The following is a 6377-nucleotide window of genomic DNA, read 5'->3' as shown; positions in this document are numbered from 1 at the left end:
TCTCCGGACGGATGAAAAGTCTAATCCGGACGAAAACGAGGAGCCGGGGGCACGGGTGGACCGTTTGCGTCCATACGGATGAAAAAAAAGGCGTCCTGGTGGCCTCGTTGGGAAAACGGGTGGAGATGCTCTTACTCTCCAAACCACAAAGCATTAACATACAACACTCGAACAGTTTAATTGTATGGATTGTGCCGCAGGCTCCTCACACTGCATACTGTGGGTCTTCTTCGTCAGGCGAGCCTAGACTACCTCGCCCAGGCTTTCGTTGCTAACATTGTGCAAAACACAGTCCAAAGACCAACCACAAATCCAATGAGCAGCCCAAGGTAGAGAGGCACACCATGATCTGCATCTTCATGGCAGACAAATTGCTCTGCAGCAGTAGTGCTAGTAGAGCAATTCTTGGATTTGGATAGAGGGTACCCACAGAGGCCGGGGTTGCCGATACATGTCAATCTGGTTGTCCAGAGTTTGCAACTGCGGCCCGGACGGTATCATGCCTGACAAGTGGTTGTATGACGAGTTCAAGTAGCTCGTAGAGGTCAGAGCCAACAAACTTGACGGAATTGCACCGGAAATCTGGTTGTAGAACAGGTCAAGGGACTCCAACTGCTTTAGATCACTAATCTGATTTGGAATTTTGCCGACCAGCTGATTGCTCGATAAGTTCAGATTGGTGAGCCCAATTAGCAGCTTTATCTGCTCTGGAATCTGCCCTGTTAAACTGTTACATGCCAAATCAAGATTCACAAACTAGGTTGTAAATTTTAAAGGTATAATCACGTGTTTGGCCTTTTGTGTTTGCTGATAATCTCTCCTCCGAAATATAGTTATCCGGATACTGAAACATGACCCTCATTGCTTTCAAGTTTGATAGCGACCAAGGTATCATTCCTGATATATTGTTACGGGCTATATCCAATAATGCAGACTTTCAAGGCAATAAGATTCTTAGGAATGTGCGGAAATCACTCTCTACATACACGTGGGCGTCCCGGGCTTATCCCGGGCGTCCATTTTTGCTTCAAGATCTGTGCAGGCTACTGTCCACATTGCAGAAAACCCCTCAAATATATGTTTCTGTTCGGTACAAAAACAACCTTAATTTGCCGACCTTTTGCTGTCATATCCCTGTACTGCAAACAGGTTCCATACTACCTTGACCAAACGTTACTATGTTAGTTGGACCTAGACCAAGAAATTTCCATTACGTTTTCCAGTACGTTAAGTCGACCTGCTCTCCCACACTTCATTTTATCCAGGGTAAAATCTTCATTGGATTTTTCTTACGAGTATTAATTTCCTAGGAACAAGATTATGTTGGCAATGATTTTCTTTTAACATTAAATACATTGTACATTACTGTAGCTTTTATGGTTCTGTTTATGCAAGAAAGCAAGGACATGATCAAGATTAGGCCATAAGCAAGAAATTAGCACACTGATTAACAGTGACCATTACTGGACTTGTTGGATCAATTCTTTTTCCAAGTAACTTTACAGGATCTGGACAAATTTAACAGGAATTTTGGATCCAAATTTTTTTTTGAGAAAGGATCCAATTTTTTTTATTTGTTTCAGATCAGGTATAACCATAACCATTGCATAACAATCATTCCAAGAACAAAGAAAAAAATTGGATGCAGTAATCCTGCAGATACCATCATATCATTTCGGATCCAATATGGATGAACATGATTTTTGTCCAAGAACCAACACAACAAAAAATCAAACCTTTAGAAAGAAATAAGAGATAAGAAGAGGTCGGTGTCGTCCGGGATCTACTTGTCGCCGGCGTGGTCGGAGGAGGGTAGGAGTCAAGGGCGTTGTCGTCGCTCCGGCCGTCCTGCGCAGATTCGTGGCGTCGCCGGCCGCCATATCTTCGGGCAAGGGAGGTCGCCGGCCGCCATATCCTCGGGCAAGGGAGGTCGCCGGCCGCCATATCTTCGGGCAAGGGAGGTCGCCGGCCCATCGCCGATTCGCCGGTCAGCGGAGAAAGCGGGGTGCGTGGCAGGTTGGAGGTGGGGCAGGTGGTGGCGCCGGAGGGAGGAGCGCAGGGAGGAGGCCGTCGCCAATGCTTGAGAACGGATCTGGTGGACAGGAAGAGAGGGATGGACGGTGGGTCAGGTGCCTGGGACACGATAGGGGAGAATCAAAGTGTACGTGTCCACCTTGGTCGATCTAGGGGAAGGAAGATGAACAAAGTACAGGGTGGTGTGGGCAAAACAGACATGCACGAATCTTAGAAAACTAGCAATCGTTGGATAAGACAGGGACGCCCACAACGTTGTAGAATCTCTGCATCGAGGAATGTGGCCACTAAACATATTTGATCTCACCACCAAGACTTTCAAATTTGGCATTTTTTCTGGTAACCACTTTGGCAATGTTCCAAAGAACCTATTGTACGAAAGATCAAGGAACACTAGTTGTGAAGCACTCTGAAGAAATTTGGGAAATTCACATGATAGATCGTTGTTTCTCTAGGCTAGAAGAACCATGTTAGTGCCAAATTGATCTGCAGAGTTTGCGCTCAACGCTGAAGAATTGTTAGCAGACTCCTTCCAGCACTGCATACCATCTCTCTTGTTACCATATGGTTGACTGGGCTTCGGTGTGCAAACCACGCGAGGTTGGAGGGTTGGGAATCCTCAACACCAAGTTCATGAACATCGCCCTCATGCTTAAATGGATCTGGAAGATCTACCAGAATGAGGAGGGCCTGTGGGCGGTCCTTCTTAGGGCCAAATACCTGGGGGACCACGATTTGTTCTCCCCGGCGGTGCCCACCAAAGGATCGCAATTCTGGAACGCCATCCAGAAGATCAAATGGTACTTCAAAATGGGTGCGAAGCATCAGGTTAACAATGGGCGGCAGACCTACTTCTGGTTAGACTGGTGGACGGGCACGGGGCCCCTTCGCTTTACTTTTCCGAGGTTGTTCGCCTGTTGCGATAACCACTTCGCAACTGTTCAGGGGGTTAGATCCAGCGGGGGCTGGAGTATTCGCTTTCGGCGCTCCTTCGGCCTTGCAGAGAGAGTGGAATGGGACAACCTCTGCAGGATCTTTGACCTATCGCCGGTCTCGGAGGGCGATGATGTGGTTCGATGGGCGCTTGAGCAATCTGGGGAGTACTCCACCGGTTCGATGTACTCCAAATTGTCCCGGGGTGGGACGGTCACGCACTTCAAGGAAATTTGGCGCACTAGAGTCCCGCCAAAGATCCGGGTCTTCCTTTGGCAACTCATCCGAGGAAGACTCCCGTCAGGGGACCAATTAGTTAAGCGACACGGGCCATCGAACGGGCGGTGTCCCCTTTGTGGCGAATGGGAAACTTGCGACCACATCTTTTTCACTTGCCACATCGCGAAGTTTATGTGGGCAGGGATAAGGGACCTTCTCTCCTGCTCATGGAACCCAGCAGGGGCTGCGGACTTCATCGCCATTGCCAACGGCTTGTCGGGTAGACTCCGTAGGATAGCTTGGTTTACTTTCGCAGCGCAATCTTTGGACGCCGTGGAACATCCGTAACAAGTTAGCTATCGAGGGCTCTCTCATCTCCACCCTACCGATGCTATCTTCAAAATGTCTATCTACATGCAGAGCTGGAGGGTTCTGGTCAGACCGAGGGACAGAGCACTGCTGGACGTGGCGCTGGACGAGGTTAGGAGGCTACACGCGAGGACCCGGGCTGGAGGACAATGACGCCATCGACGATCGCTTGTTGCCGCTAGCACCCGCTCCTCGTGCTTCACCTTCCATGTCTATCATTTGTGTTGTTCTTGGTATCAGACTTGGCTTATTTGTATTATGGCATCAGTACTGTAGAGGCATCAGACTTATGTGGGGTGTGTGTTGTATCGCTACTATGTGGTTGCCGTGATGGCTTTATATATAAAGCCGGGCCAAGGGCCTTCTGTTTAAAATCTCTCTTGTTAAATTGTTTCCTGATAGGTCCAACTGTTGCAAACTAGTCAACTGGTACATAGATGATGGAATGGTGCCTGTAATTTAATTATTTGCAAGAAACAACATCTGAAGTTGTGGAGCTTTTAGCTCTGATGGCAATGAGGCAAAATCGACAAAAATAACCTAAAAGTGAAATAAATTAGAAAAACAAATCTCCGGCAAAACTATTTCACGGAATTAACCCTTTTGGATACCAACTGTACCAAAGGGTAGCGTCTCTCCCAAAGACGCTCCACATCATGCCAACGTGGCATGGGGGTCCCAGGAGTCATGTTGGTAGTGTCTTGGACTGGGCATATTTCAATACTTTTCTACATCAAGACCAGAGATGCATAAATGTAGGTACATATGTGTCATATTGTACTAACTTGTGCACTATGGATCCCTTGAAAAAATAAACCGAGCGGTTTCAATAATTTTCTTCACCAAATATACAGCAAACTCACACGTTGAACTTCCAAAAAAATTGTGTATTCGAAGAACTCATGTATAAGCCTGGCAACAAGCACACATGGTCACGTCCTTTTGATTCGTTCATGACAGTTTTGTTGTATACTTTGTGCAAATTGGAAATCAAATTGAGCTCTTATTTGGTGTGGATTTACGAATACATGAAGCAGTACTCTTGCTAGATTTGAAATTAAATTGGGATCTGAATTAGGGATAAATAAATATAACACTTTTGCTTCGGTGCGCACCCTCTGTCAAACTTAAACACATTAATGATTCAGATTTGTCCGTACCCCATCATATTTAAGGGTACGATGGTCATTAAAGACTAATTAGAGTTATCTACAGCCCAACACTTGCTATGGATGTATTCCTACATCGTTTTCGTACGGGCGGCTCGCCAAGGAGGTGAAGAAAGCCTGGCCCGTTCCGTTGAGCATAGCTATGTCCATGATGCCGCACAGGACGAGGAGCGCTCACATTCCAGATGATCCTGAGCTCCTCCTCTACAGAGGATGAGTGTGGCGACCTGGATGACACCACTCATGCTGTCCTGCTGCTCCGCTTGGAGGATGCCAACGGCATGCGCCATGGAAGCAGCAACGCAGAGGGTCGAGCGTGGCAAGTGGCAACTAGACCGATATGGCTCCTGCTCATCCTCTCGGAGGACGCGGCCGGCATGAGCCGGCGCAGCATCAACGCAGAGGTCAAGCCCAGCGACCACGACGACACGAACATTGTTAGAGAGCAGAGTCGGCGGTGTAGAGAAGAGTATTGGAGATTGCACAACACCAATAGGGCCGGCTGCTCATATATATATAGACGGACACATGTACAATTACAGGTACAACCCTGAGAAAACACGGGGACCTATATCTATACAATATGTTACTCAACACCCCCCCGCAGTCGAAGGGTCGGCACCGACACACAGACTGGAGCGAAACTCAGGAAAAGTCGTGGATGGCAATCCCTTCGTCATGATATCGGCAAATTGCTGAGACGTCGGTACGTGAAGAACTCGAACGTGACCGAGGGCAACTTGCTCACGAACAAAGTGGATGTCCAACTCGATGTGCTTGGTACGCCGATGATGAACGGGGTTGGCGGAGAGGTAGACAGCCGACACGTTGTCGCAGAAAACCACCGTAGCCTTGTCAACAGGACAAGAGAGCTCGGACAGAAGCTGACGGAGCCATGTGCACTCAGCCACAGCGTTAGCCACGGCGCGGTACTCGGCCTCAACCTTTGGAGCGGGACACGGTGGGCTGCCTCTTGGAAGACCAAGAGACAAGCGACGAGCCGAGGTAGACACAGTAGCCGCTGGTGGAGCGGCGCGTATCCGGGCAACCCGCCCAGTCCGCGTCAGAGTAGGCGACAAGGTCAGTCGACGTCGAGGGCGAAGCATGCAACGTCAAGCCATAGCCCATGGTACCGCAGACGTAGCGGAGAATCCGCTTCACCGCGGCCCAATGAGCATCCCGAGGAGCATGCATATGCAAGCACACCTGCTGCACAACAGCATCGGAGCTCCTGGTCGCGTCGCTGTCACCGAAGAGCACCGACAATGGAGCGATAGAACGGCGCGTCGGACGCCGGCGACCCATCATCATGGAAAGCTTGGCCTTCGTGTCGACAGGAGTAGGCGCAGGTTGCGCTTAAGCATCCCAAAGACGCTCGAGAAGCTCGTGGGCATACTTCCGCTGATGGAGGAAGAATCCGTCCGCACGTCGGACAACCTCGATGCCGAGGAAGTAGTGAAGCGGGCCAAGATCCTTCAACGCGAACTCAGCGCGAAGGCGGTCGGTGAGCTGCCGAAGAAGACCAGCGGTGGAGGCCGTCAGGATGATGTCGTCGACGTACAGCAGCAGGTATGCCATGTCGTTGCCGGTCCGGTAGACAAACAGGGACGCATCGGAGCGCGTGGAGCGGAAGCCCAGGTGATGCAGAAGCCG

At 49.6% G+C, this 6377-nt stretch overlaps 1 pseudogene; it reads right to left on the bottom strand.

Moving 5' to 3' along the window:
- Window positions 1-248: 248 nt before the first annotated feature.
- Window positions 249-6029, bottom strand: LOC127303173 (uncharacterized; annotated as a pseudogene).
- Between the last annotated feature and the right edge of the window lie 348 nt (window positions 6030-6377).

Source organism: Lolium perenne, chromosome 5 (genome assembly GCF_019359855.2).
Source record: "Lolium perenne isolate Kyuss_39 chromosome 5, Kyuss_2.0, whole genome shotgun sequence".
Classification (NCBI taxonomy): Eukaryota; Viridiplantae; Streptophyta; class Magnoliopsida; order Poales; family Poaceae; genus Lolium; species Lolium perenne.
The sequence above is the reverse complement of the archived record's forward strand: the minus strand, read 5'-3'. Positions and strand labels throughout refer to the sequence as shown.